At 39.0% G+C, this 14,385-nt stretch overlaps 1 protein-coding gene across 2 annotated transcripts in view; it reads left to right on the forward strand.

Annotated features, from left to right (window-relative positions):
• Nucleotides 1–2,930: 2,930 nt before the first annotated feature.
• Nucleotides 2,931–14,385, forward strand: part of glis1a (GLIS family zinc finger 1a) — a 46,840-nt gene continuing 35,385 nt past the window's right edge. Inside the window, exon 1 of one of the 2 annotated variants that reach the window (XM_080481472.1) lies at nucleotides 2,931–3,067. The gene's annotated coding sequence lies outside the window, so the exon portion shown is untranslated. The remainder of the gene's footprint in view (nucleotides 3,068–14,385) is intronic. The other variant, XM_080481473.1, reaches the window with a different exon arrangement.

Genomic DNA, 14,385 nt, shown 5'->3' on the forward strand with positions numbered 1-14,385 from the left:
TTGCTTCTAATCTGTGCGTTCAGCGAACTAATTGGCAGCTTTTTAAAGTTGCGACACATTTCTGATTAATTATTATTTAATTTACGGAAGCGACAGCGAACGCTTCTACGTCGAATAAACAAATTTAAAACCTTGCAAAAACTTTTTCTGCAGCTTTGTGTACACACTGTCTTTGCAGGAGTGTGTTATTATTGTTATCAGTTTAGTTTATGTAATTTTTATTTATTTTTTATTAGTTTGTGTTGTTTTACAGTTAAACAAGTAATCCATTTGGTTAGTAGTTGTTTTTTTTTTGTATATCTGTCTGGTTACTTTAATGTTTTTTATTTGAAATAATCATTAGTATTGCTTAGTTTTTTCCAATTAGAAATCTCCAGTCATTCCAGCCATAGGCCTTTGAGCTGTGCACTTTGTTGACCCATTTAATATATAACATAGTTTTTAAATGTGAACCAACCAGGAGGTGGCAATGTTGTCATACGATGTATGCATGCGAACAGCAGTAGGTTGACAAAGATGATTGCCCAAGATACAGATATGTTAAACAAAACATACTCAAAAGTCTCAAAGCACAAGAGGAACAAGCTGATCCCTGGAACAGCACACCTCAGTTTGTAATTTTATTTATTTTCTTACTGTTACAATGATGTTTTTGCCATTTATTTTCAAATGAAGCAGTCTCATCTATATGTTTGCCATTGATACATTTTCTGTTTATTTTCTGCTCAAAAATTTGATTCCAAGAAAGATTTGTACGGTGTTTTTAGAAGCTCCAGTGATAAATATCAGCAAACCACATTAAACAAACTTACTGGAAAGGAGCTATACAAATACAATTTAACTGAATAATTGATTGACTCGTTGCATTGTTTCATTTTCATTTTTGACAAGCTTGTGATGCAATTCACCTCAAATCTCCTGCAACATTAGAAAAAAAAGAAAAAAAAACTTTGTTTATGTTTTTTGTGTGTCTTGTTGATTGGATTTTGGTCTCTAGGTGATTCCCATGTGTTTGCAAAGCCTTTTTTAAATAACTTGTACAAAATAACAAACATTTACATCAAGTCTCAGGGGCTCTTGTGCTTCTTTTGTCCTCCAATTTGCCATCAACACATCATTAACTGTAAGGCCAATGAGCTGCAAATTACTGAAGGATGTGTGTTTTGTTGTGGCCTAATGATTCGTGCGATTCATTACTTAAATTCCCATTCTGCCACTTCGCTTTTTAAATAACTTTAGACCGAAGAGACAGTGAGTGGAGGAGACCAGTACCAGCTGGTTTTCTGTATGTTGTTAGCAAATGAAACCCCCTATGTCCCAAGTTTTCATGGAGAATATGTTCTTTTGTGAATTGTTGTTACCCATCTGGTTTTGTTTGGAGCACAGTCACCGAGGACTTGTTTACAGTTCTGAGCATCATCTCGGGAATCAGAAATGCAACTCTGACTTGCAGCTTTGCTGTGTCATCACATACACAGATGAAAGGTTGCTCTGGTTGTATTCCTATATTCCTCCAGACTTCCTGTCTGTGTTAACAGAGTGACGATGGACGGACAAAGTGTTTCACAAGCTGTCATACAAAGATTTCAAATTTCTATGTGAGAGGTACAAAAATTGGAGCAACAGAGCATACTTTTCACCTTCTGCATGTTGACACTGGCTGTGATTGAGTGGTAAGGATGTCATTAGTCTTCGCCCCAGTATAAATTATACAGAACTGACGATGGCCGAGATGCCATAGGAAAGTGTTCAGACCAGAAACCAGAATATGGTCAGTGTGTGGTCAGTACTGAGCCCCTCAAACATGCTGCACGCAAAATTATAGGGAAACCACTGGAAATAAAAAATATTACAAAGTGAAGAGAAACTCAATATGAAGTCACTTTCAGTCATTACATATGAATAGTGGTAAACCATATGTGAGAAGAAACCATAAAACTAGTCTGGCACATGTATTTCTGTAAAGTCACTTTTTTTATGCTCACATCTGGAGCTCGTTCAAGTTTGATGACTTGTTTTGGTCAAAGAGCAGCAGGTGCTAATGATCACAGGAAGCCCTGTTTAGTTGCACTGTGTGTGTCCTCAATCTATCACAGCATATGATCCATCCATGGACCTACAGTACCTATACATCCATCCACAAACCAACAATTCCAATCAAACAATCAATCAATCAACCAACCAACCAATCAACTAATCAATCAATCAATCAATCAATCAATCAATCAATCAATCAATCAATCAATCAATCAATCAATCAATCAATTCAGAACTGAGACAGCAATGCACAAATTGTGTTTTTAAAACTGACTGATGTGATTTGTCTCAGAGGGATCGTTTGTGAAATGTCTTTCTTGTACAGAGGCAGAAGTTGCCCAATCAAACTGGAACATGTCTTTTCATAATAACAAAACTAGCAAAAAAAGAAAGGATGAAAAAGCAGAGACTTCAGCCCGCAGCACTGCCAGGTGACGGTGAATATGTTTGTTTTAGAATTTAAACTGAATTTGTGTGCTGCATAGGACTAAGGCGGCAGTCGATCACACGTTCACGCATTCATGGGAATTTAAAATCATTAATTAACGCCAAACGTCTCTAAGACAGTGGAAGGAGAGACATGCATAGGGAGAACATGCAAACTCAACACAGAAAGGAACTTTGTGAAGATTTATTTCATGGCCAAAAAAAAAAACTACTTCTGGACGATTTATCCATTTTTACTAGTTGCTCTAGCGTCAGCGTCTGTATTTGAACTGTATTTCTTGTTCATTTCACCGCTTGTGATTTGTTTATATATCATCACTGTGAGCCTGTGGTGAAACAAGAACGCACAGAGAGGACGCAGCAATGTAAAGGACCATAACACGTGTAGTGCAGACGCTGGGGGTACTACTAGGATGGGATCTATGCGTGTGCGCGCGCATCAGAGCAGACGCAGCAGCAGCAGCAGCAGCAGCAGCAGCTCGTGAGCGGAGCGCGCTGTACTACAGTGGGAAGTACAATCCTCGTGCAGCCAGCGCGACGCACACATCTCCTAACCAGTTGGTGAGTGGACACAAACAACACGGTAAGAAAAGCGCTCATATCTCCTCTGAACTGGCACAATCTGAGCTGTCAACTACTTTTATAGTTCGCGTGGTTCATGTTGAGTGTTAGGCATTCAAAGTTTGACAAATCTCTTTTTAAATCGTTGAATGACTTGTTTTCCTCTGACACTGATAATTAGTTATATATGAGACATGAACCATGTGTTGGTGGATGAAAATGTCCTCTAACCTGCCAAAAGTTATCGATAAATGAGAAAAAAGAAGATTCTTCAGAAGAAAACTAAATTGTAACAAGGTTCGTGTTTACATCTAATTCATGATTCACACAATAACCTGTTTTAGTATTGCAATAAGAATGTGTTAATTAATGTTCGGTGGTGAGCCCATTCTTTAATGGTTTCTTATGATATGCCTCTCTCTTATTACTTATGGGACTCTTCCCTTTCACTCCTCTGCAGCGCACTGATTTATGTAATGTTGCTGGAATGAGAAGTGCTGCGCAGGGGGTGGAAATCTGGCTTACTGAAAGTCAAACAGATGAGGAGGCTTGTTTTAATCATTAGTCTCATGGTATCTCTGACATTGAGCTTGTGCTGGGGAATAATGGTTTATGCTCTCAAGCCTCAAGTCAGTTTTTCCCATGGCGCAGAGGTGTGTGCAACAAGGGTCAAATCAGAGCTAATTTAATTGCTGACCTCATCTAATCGCATATACATGGCTATTAACTGGGTAACGAATGACATTTGCGCCGCTTTGTAAAGTGCCAAATTACATTAATTTGCATCTAAAAAGGTTGATTGAGTTCTTGATCAATACCAATGACTCAACAATTGTTTGACCAGATGCTCAGATTGTTTGCTCAAGTGTTCAGATGGAGCATGGCACTGCGAGTGGGAAGCAGCAGTAAGCCAAGATTTGTTTCGACCTAGAATATTTGTTTGGCCTGGCAGATGTACTGTATGTTCGCCTCAGTTTCACACCAGGGGAAGAAAATAACAAAAGCATTTCAGTTTTACTGGACTGTTTTCTTTTTGCTGACTTTTCAAAATGTAAACAACAGATTTAAGATGTGTCATTGTGTTATAGCAGGGCTGGATCAACCTCCTGACGAGCCCTTGGGGTAAAAGGTATGGTTGGGCCTCAGTTGGCCTTCACAAAAGAATAGGACATTTACATATTTAAGCATAAGTTTAGAGACCAGCCAATCCTACACAGTCCAATTGATTTTTATTGATGCAGATTTTTTTTTAAAGGCAGAAAGGCCCAAAAATAACAAGTAAAAGCATTTTGTATGCAAATATATTCTACTGTTCTAGTACAGTAAAGCCTTAATGCTATATTTTTTTTTTTATCTTTTATGAACTTTGTAGGCTGCCAACAATATTCATATTTTAGATCATGCATTTTTAATATTACAAAAAAGAACTTTGAGAAGGTCTTTATGTTTGAATTAGTTCCCCCATATGCTCGGCATTATTTTTTGTCTTTTTTTTTTTTTTTTTTTTTTTCATCTTTGCTCCTGATTCTTCACAAACCATCCTAGCTGGCTTTAGGTGGATTGATCTAATGCAGGACTTTATAACTCTGCTTTATGTCAAGATAGACCATGCAGGTCTGTGTCAACTTGGCCTGTTGCAAAACAAATGATGTTCTCACTCAGTTGAGACCGGACTAGATGGTGTGCCATTGCATGATGCTGTTATGTTAGATATTGCTTTAAATCCATAAACGGCATCTCTAGAGCAACTTTCTATTTCACCTCTATTTTGCCCAGAAGTCATTTTGAGTTGAAGATTAAAATTAAAGACGTGTCTCAACAATGAACTGTGCCTGAGAAAATCAGAAACATTCTCTCCTTGGCAAAAGAACCTATGGTACCCTGAAATTATTTGATGACTATAATTGTTTCTAGGTCGCTCGAGATTTTAAAAATCTCTCCACATACGTTCAAAAACAAGCACTTGGAAGAGAATAACTGGTAGCTCGCAGAGATAGGAAGTTCGAGATTGTTTAAAAACATTTCCTATTATTGATTTGTAAACAAAAGTATAGCAGTGCTGTTGTATACCCAGTGAGGTGCAACTCGATCAGAGTGTTTATCCTGTGGGACCCAGAGCTGTTTTTGCTGCTGCTGTTCATATAAGAAAAAAATGGTTTCGAGACACAAAACATGTTTAACCTTTTAAAAGGATAACACAGTTTATAAAGTTTGCATATTTAGTTTTGCTATACATACAAAAACTGCATCTTAGGTTGAAGTTCTAAAGTTTTAGTCTTTCTATATTTAATGAAAGTTTTAGCTCATTTTTTATCGAATGAGCTGTTTTAACCATTTTTGAGTAATTTTCTTTTCCTTTAATGGTTTTGCTGTTGCATTTACAATAAAAATAATAATAAAATCAATTTTAGTTTTTGTAACTATGGATGTTTTTTCTTTTTTCTAGTAATTTCTTTTTTCTTTAGCTATTTTAGGTCACTTCCTGAAAACTGCAGTATTTATGATATTAACATCAAGATGCAGTATACCCTGAATTCAATATGCACTATAGAGGCTGCATGTATATGTATGTGGCTGTAGTCAATGACCGTGAAGCTTTCCCAATTTTCTTTCCTGGATATTAAAGTAGAACACACTTTTAACTCAAACTAAAGCCAATTTTCACTTTTGTTACTTTTTCTATTTGTGCATTAAACATAAGCTTGTCGTCGAACAAAATGCTTAAGCACCTGCATGATGATAGCCTTTCAGACGGCTTTACCCATGCGTTTCATAGCTGCAACCAAAAATCTTACCAGGCATGACATTATAGTTCAGACTCCCGCCTCTTGGTTTACCTCAATTGTGGGTTCTTTGTTTGGCTTGATTCACACCGTCTCCTCTTGACGGTGGATGTTGAGATGTGTTTCCTGCTTGAATTCTGAGAAGCACTGGCATAGACCCTAATCTGTGGTGCTGTTGGGGATTTCTGCAGCTCTGTTGAAGCACAGAGAACTTTTAGTCTTTTCCCGGAGCTTCTTCTTTCCTCAGGACATGGAGTATTTGACGATTTTTGTGTGTTTACTATAAGAATCATTGAACGTTGTTTGAGGTTTTCTGGAGTTATGATATTTTGTAATGCAATGTTGGACTGTTATTTATCTTTACTTGGTCTGACAAGTCTTAAAATAACATACAAGAAATTTTGGAGGGGAAAAAACCCCTAATAATGTTAGATTAAAACCCCTAGGTAACAGCCTCATCAAACCTGCTGATACATTTCCCATTTACTAGGACAGTGGTTGCCAACCTTTTGCTTTGAACATTTTAGAAAGGCTGTGAACACCCTCTCTGATCTCTGATTCGCCTATACATTACAGTAAAGCCGAACCCTGGTGGACACGCTGACTCTCACAAACGTATAAAAGCAGGAGCCTGCAAAATCACAAGACAAAGCAGTTTCTCGGGTCTATGCAAATCTCATTATGGTTTTCTTTGACAAATTCAGAGCAGGCAAAACCTCAGGCCCCCCTGTGATCCCTGGTACCTCCCTCGGGGATCCCAGTTTGAGAAGTACACAATAACCCTATTCTCAAAATAATTAAAAAAGCATTGCAGAAACGCACAATGAAAGCAGAAAATGGGGAAACACAAAATAAAGTATGTAATGACGCTCATTGACTCATTTTGTTTTGCTACACCCACATTAATTTCCATGCTGAAAGTTTATCGATTTTAAGAGATAATACATTTGTTTTATGTTCAAGCAATATTTAGATGGAAACAACTCATTAATTCCCTCCGGTGGCCTGTAGGAGTCACTCAACACTTTGTTCTTGAAGTTACTTTAACATTCGTGTTTATATTACTCATAACAAGATGATCTAATGTATTTAATGAGGGGTTCAAAGTCACAAAGTAACTTGGGTCATATGGGATGGATTAGTGTCAGGCAGGAAAATAATTTGCTCTGGTAGATAAATATTTGTTACCATGTCTTAAAAAAAAGAAAAAAGAAAAAGCCTGCAGTCCCAGTTTGTCACATCCGATCTCGAGCTACTTAGAGCTCTTGTTTTCTGACAGCTGTTCCCGTATTCATAGCAAGCTGCTGAAATGGTTCGTCACTTGTTTTCCTCCGCGCTCCAGTCCCTACATACCTTTCACGGACATTAACTGTGATTGCCCTACAAGCAGAGCTCATTTTGGTTTGGTTCAGAAATATTATTATTGGCCAGAAATGTGGGCTCTTTTGCAACACCCAAGGGTGACACAGCTGGGTAATACAGCCCACTGCAAGTATCAGAGGAAACTGTTCCAACATTTGTTTCTGGGGTGTATTGAGTGCAGGCCGATGTCTTTTTAAATCATGTTTACGTTGGGAAATTATTTGGACTCCCAGGACTCTTCTTCTTAGCAAAGTCTGGGTAATTAGTCTGATTGTAGCAGACACTCTCTCTGTAAAGGAGGAATATAAACCCCAGATCCTCGCTTGAGGTTGTTCTGACTGTACATCTGTCCGTGGAAAGCAAATGTATTGTGTGTGTTCGCGTGCTCCACTCCAAAGGCAGCTGAGTCTTCTTTTGATACGTTGACGTTTGTTGTTTGGTATTTTACTATGCAGCACTAAACGTCTCTCAAAGATTTAGATGTAATCCTTCAATGTGGTCTTTGCTATTTATCCGAATAATCAACAAAAGAAAAATTAATTGATCGTAAACTCATTGTAATGGCTTTATCCCTCAGGATTTAAATGCTTTATGTGAGTCAAAGTGTGGAAAAAAATATATAGTTAAACAAAACAGCACTAATTGGAAATAGAAGAAAAACAAACCTCAAATGTATTGATTTCTCTATTTTCTTTCCTCAAGTGCCAGTCCAGATCTTTAAGTCATTAGTTTTTTTTAGTCACATATTAGCAAAATCAAAACAAAAAAACACTTGATGTTTATGCATCAAATATAAATCTATATATTCACTTCAAACATGAATGATATACAGTAGTCTATTTAAGAGACATGTTTTCTATGCATGCTTTTACACTGGAAGGCGCATAGTGCGTTGAAATGTTATTTTCATTTCAACTTAAAGCTGCGTAAATGGAGTCTTTTCCATTCAGTAGAAAATGTGCAATCTGATCGATTATCTCATCAGGAGCATACATCCACTTCATGACTGGGAAACTGGTTTTGTTTAGAATGCTCTCGTGGTAAATAGGTTTTTGTTGTTGGTAAAAGTTTCACTTTATTCACCAACTAGTCATTTATTTGTGTCGCGTATTCCAGCCGACTTTGTGTGAGAAGTAGGCTGCACCCTGGCCAACCCCAGGTTGCAAGTCCGTGCACATAAATACGATCGTACACACCTGCAGACAGTTCAGTGGAACCTTTAATCTAACATACATATCCTTAGATTCTGATAGGAAGCTGAAGAACCAGTAAGAGAAGCAGGCACAGGAAGACTCCAAATAGAAAGGCCTCTATTTGGTCTCGAACCCAGTCCCCCCTGGCTGTGATGCAACAATGCCAACCACTGCAGCAGTATGTGCCAACTCTGCCAAGTATGATCACCAGATAGTTGCCAGATATGAGTTTCCATTTGTGTTGGTTGGCAGGTACTGTTCAGTGTTATTTATAGAGCTGTTTTCATTTCTATTGAAAACAGATTGGTGTTGCAACTTCAGGGAACAGCAAGCAATTACAGGAAACGGCAGCATCGATGATAATATTACACTGAAGATGTCAATTATTGCAGGTTTATGAACAAAATGTCCTTTTGCATGCTATGATGCATCATCGATTCAACATGATAAAGCTCTTTTGTTTTCAGTGCTTGAATAATTTTGAAGATGCAGGCACACAATATAACATAATATAGTTTATTAGTATAATTTCTTGTGGGAGCTGAAGTAACAGCAGTGCAAGCAGTCAAAGAGCAAAGAGTTGGATTAATTTGATGCAGCAAGGATAAGCAATATCCCAGAACAAAGGGGAATTGTCCCTCAGTAATGAGAAAATGAGGAAATTACTCTGTCAAATTAGAAGGGTATTTCTCACAGTGCATGCAGTCACAGCCAGTAGCAACATGATGTACAGTCTTTGCATTAGTTTGTGTTGGGATGAGGGAGAGTACCCGAATCAACATTCAGAAAGTAGTTGCCGTATAGTTCAAATATTATTGCTGGGAGCCACCTTAGACTAACATAGAAGCATAACAAATAATGCAGTTAAATTAAAGAGCTCTGTCAAGATTAATGACGCCTCGCAGAATCTGTAAAATAAGCGTACAGGGGTTTCCCCGTTTCATCTGCTCCCGCTGGAGAATTTACATTTCAAAGTTTTCTATTCAAGGCTGCAGGGGCTCTGCTGGAGCTATGGGAGGAATATGATGAACAGAGATGTGAGTTTTCAGGGATTCAGGTTTACTTTGGCATGAAGAAATGTTGCAAAGTTAAGAGTGCAATTTGGAAAAGGTGTGTGAATTCACTAATTGGTTTTTAAAAATAGCTTATTACGCATGTTTTCTTTGTTCTTGCGGTGCTCAGCACCTCATTCCTTCTCACTGCATGTATTTGCAACATGACCCCAAAGATTTCACTTTCCTTTGGAGAGAGCTGTAGTTATCTTCTGGCAGCCGCAGGCTCCATACGTATGGAGCTTCAGTGGGCCCCTTCCCTTTTCCCTTTTCATTACATTAATTCCTGCACCTATAACTTAACCAAGCAGCCAACGTATCCACCAGTTCTGTTTTATAGGTCTTCAATAGGCAGAATAAAGTGGAAAACCATTTAACACTGATCTCTGCACTGAAATGACCTGCATGCTTCAGATGGACTATTTACAAACCTCACGCACATCTACCGTTGAAAGGAGGCTGTGTCTAATCAATGCCATTAAAATCAACAATCACATTGATTCTTTTTTTTAAGCAGTCAAACAAATATTTCACATTAATACCTAAAGCCAGGGGCTTAAACTGATTTCAGTTCAGGGCCCACCTACAGCCCAGTAGTATCTCAGGCCCCGTTTACGCAAAAAGAATTTCAATTGAAAACAGAAATTTTTTGTCGTATTTTGGATGTCCGTTTACACGACAACGGTGCTCTGAAGAGGTGGTCCCGGAGCAGCTCCACTCAAATTCTGGTGCAATTATTGTGTGAAAGGATCTGCGGCAGGATGCGCCACAAGTCTGAGCTAAAAATGCTCTGGTAGACCAGTGAGATTTGCATTGTGGCTAGTTCCATGAGCCTATCACTTGTGATAAATCATTGAGATGGGGAATGCCAACAGCCTTGGCCAAATGTAGAGCAGAGAATCTGTGTCTGAACCATATTTTGTTTGACGTCTTCATAAAAATGCAAGAAAAGAACGGTACATATCCGGTGTTTTGTAAAGACCTCATATAATGGGGCGCTAAACACTACAGGAACATTGAGGCTTCTTGTGTCGTCGTGCTCAGTGGACACGAGAACATGACGGTCCACCGTTTATCTGTGTGGCTTTTACCCCAGAATGAAAAAAGTAGTTGTGAATGTGGAACAAACAAACTACCATGTACTGATGTACTTTCTGTCCTCCTGGTCTGCACTAACAAGTTTGAAAACTCCCTAAAACATTGTGACCCACTGTAGATAAATTCACATGAGCGGTTTTATGTATGTATGTATGTAGAATTGATAGATTGCAGTGCACGTCGTCTTTGTGGCTTCATCGTCCACACAGGCTGAATCAGATGGGATTCTCTGTCAGGCCGGTTTTTGACCTGCGGTTCGTACGTTCGATAGCCATACTTCAAACCCCTTCCAGAAAACCTTCAGGATATAATGTGTCAATCTCTGCTTTGAACAATATACAACTTTTCATTTTGTCTTTGAGTGTCTGAAACAACTGAAAACACTTTTGGCATCCATTGTGGTAAGCTAGTATTTCACAGCTGGCGTTTGGGAGGTGGACACCTCGGTTTCCCAAAAAGAAAGCTCAATAAAATACAGGATGACGGCTCACTCCCTGTAATCACATAAAGAGCTTGATTCATCCTAGTTCAAAACAAATAGGTGAAAAACTGTTCAGATCCCAATGTTTTCGGAGTTACTCAACTTGTAAGGAGGGAGGCATTTTGAGTATATAGATAATATCAATCAGAAAGAGGTTAGAATGATTTTTAATTTTTAATCACATTAACGGCAGTAAAAGAGAAATAAACAAAGGTGATAAATTGTCTCCCAAGTGGTTGGACGATCCAGTGTGATAGAGGGTTTGTTGAATGCAACTTGTTAAAATGTTTATTTGGTCACCACTGACAGGTTTAATTATAGAATTTTCCCTCTGTGTGCCTTGCTTGTGTTGCATCTTCCCTGCAGCCTCTCTCAGGACATAATTTAAGAGAGCTGGAAAATGCTGGACAGTCCTCGTCCCCACTGATCCACTGGCTAATTTATTGATGGTTGCTCAAACATGGGCTATAATAAGCCACTCGAAGTAAAACATAATCTGTTTTCACAAGAGTTTTCTGACCAAATGCCACCCAAAAGTTGTTTGGAAAGACCCATTGGAGTCGGTCAGTGCTCGGTCCGTCTCAGAAGAGTTTTAACAGACGTCTCGTGAAGCTGCTCCGATTTCAAGATGCTGGCAGATTTCGAGTCCAAAATGAATCCATAGGCTCTGCTGCTCTCGCTGCCGTTGGTGGTGGTGCTGACCCGGCTGCGTCTGATCCATGGGCTCTGCTCGCACTGTCTTGTGGTTTGGACTGAGCCACTGTCATTTCGCTGGAATTTCCTGCCATCTGTACTCAGTCAGAGTTTCTCACAGATCCACACCTGCTTGTAAATGTTCAGGTCTGCCAGGAGGAGAGAACAGAGGGGGGAAGCTGAGGTGTGCTGGAGGAAGGTGAAGCATTCATTTAATGAATAGAGTTTGGAAACAATAGAAGACAATGTGTGTGTAAATGAAGACAAATTCATATTGAGGTGTTAAAGAAAGTAGCAGTATCTGCATTTTTCTTTACAAACTCAAATAGTTACTGCATAAATGGAAATCTTTAGGATTCCTTTGAATCACTAAACTAATATTTCAATGTACAACCACTGTTTCTGAGAACTGCTTCTTATCTGTGTTGCATGGAGTGGACCAACCTCTCACCTGTCAGCAGGTAAACCAGACCAAGATGGTTTGACGAAACTCCACAATTCGTCTGCATTTCTTGGATTTGCCAAAGGAACAGATGTTTTGATATCACCCTATAGGTTTACTTCTCGGCCACGCTTTAACCTTATTCATCTGTATTCAAGACGCTGCTTGCTTATCAGTGTATTTAAGGTTGTTGTCTTGTTGAAACATTTATTTCAAGGGCATTTTGACGTAGAACAGATCCATGAACCCTGGCATGTGGTAAATACCATTGTCGGAATAGTAAGAGAAGCATCCCCATGTCATGATGCTTCCACTACCATGCTTCGCTGTCTTCAGAACGCACTGTGACGTGAATTCAGTATTCAAGGATCGTCTGTCCAAAATTAACAATCTCACTTGTGGGACTTTGTGGCGCTTCACCGAGGCATCTTCTAATTGTCCCAGTAGTTGCAGGTAACTTCAGACAGCTTTTTTAAAAAAAAATTTTTTATCAACCTGGAGCTGATCGTTGGCTGATTCTTTCCCCTCTGGCTAACATTTGAATGATAGTCATCTCTTTTTGTAACGCATCTCTCAGGTTTTGCTTTCCAGTTTAAAGCTCTGGAGATCATTTTAGCCTATCAGGCTATCACTTTCTGGCCGATTGATGTAAGCATGTTTCCACTGAATGAATGAACTCATTAACTCCACACTTCTATTATTTTAGACGGGTTCCTTTCAATTTATTATTCAGCTACACAGACTCATACCATGAATGTTGGGTCCTTTGGTTTTTTTATGACTCAACTACATCTACTGATGAATTATTTGCCATGTGGTAATATAATTTCTACCAAAAAACGAGATTTATAACTGTGGGATCGGCTGATTCTGCTGCTCGAGGGAAAGAGGGCAAATCGTCATCTCAAAATAACCTCTGACCAGCTGTCACCTGATTTGTTGCTGCGTTCGTGTCATGTTGCAGGATTTCAACTGCTGTTTCTCATTCAACTCTGAGGAGTTTTGCTATAAAACTACAACTTCGAGTTTTACTCGTGACGAATCACATTATAAAGATAAACTGTATTACCATATTCTTATAGTAATTGTTATTCTGTTCATCTGAATAATGATGAATTCTACCTCATTAGGACAAGGTGCTATCAATTGAGCCCTCTGAAGTGATTAGTACTTCCTGTGTCTGACGTTTGCGTCTACACATGTCCTGTGAGGAATAGTTATATGATGAATGGACATTACTTGTATAACGCATGCTTAAGCAACATGATCAGTCTAATTGCCGTGTCTACACACTCGTATACCAATTTACAAGTGGCGAGGGCACAAGACTGGAAGCAGCTTGGGCTTCAGTGTCTTACCACTTTTGGCACATGGACATTGCAAGATGAAGGATCAAACTCAATATTAGGATTGAAAGAAGGGTCCCTCTACCACCTGGGCCCCCTGATGACGCTCCCGAGATGTGACCAAGCAATTCATTCTTCTCCAAGTGCTGTCCCGATGCTCCAGAGGAGTTGCTCACAGCTGGGACAGGTTTTGTGGTCGAGATGGTCTCTGGGAAACAAACCCATCTGGAGTATCCCACAGATGATCAAATATGGGGTGAAGTTCAAGACTTAAACACTGTGTTGTTTCAAGAAATTGACACAGATTTGCGCAATGTGAGGACAAACATTACCATGCAGAAATAGCTGCTCCAGAGTGTCTGGCTACAACATGTTGGCCTTTTCCTGCCATCAGTGTCCCAACCACTCGGTCATGTGAGACTTGAGTCACTCTCGGCGTGATGAAAGGCGATGTTTTAAACAAAGTGTCTAACTTTTGTTTTTAAGCCTGAGTAGTAACAGCTTGCACATGGTTATTGAGAATTGCTCAATAACAGTATGAGCAAAGAGTTGTACTTGTGACCAGCACGTTTCTTTCGAGGTGCGGTAATGTGTGGTTTCTTGGCCATGTTTTAGTCTCTTTTCACATATTGTAAAATTTCCCTGCCCTAAAATATGCCATTCAATTGAAAGTCTGTCTGTAAAACTTCTTCTTTTGTACCTGCAGAATCGATTCATAATGATATCAGAGACATTTCTCTGTATGTCATACTTTCAAGCAGGAAATATACTTGAAAGTATGAATTTAACTCATTTCTACTGTCATATATTTGGGATTCAGCTCATTCTGGAGTTTATTCCATAGTTCAGGAGCGACCAAAGTGAAATGACTTGTTTTAAAGTACGTCACT

This window comes from Lipophrys pholis, assembly GCF_963383615.2.
Source record: "Lipophrys pholis genome assembly, chromosome: 1".
Lineage (NCBI taxonomy): Eukaryota > Metazoa > Chordata > Actinopteri > Blenniiformes > Blenniidae > Lipophrys > Lipophrys pholis.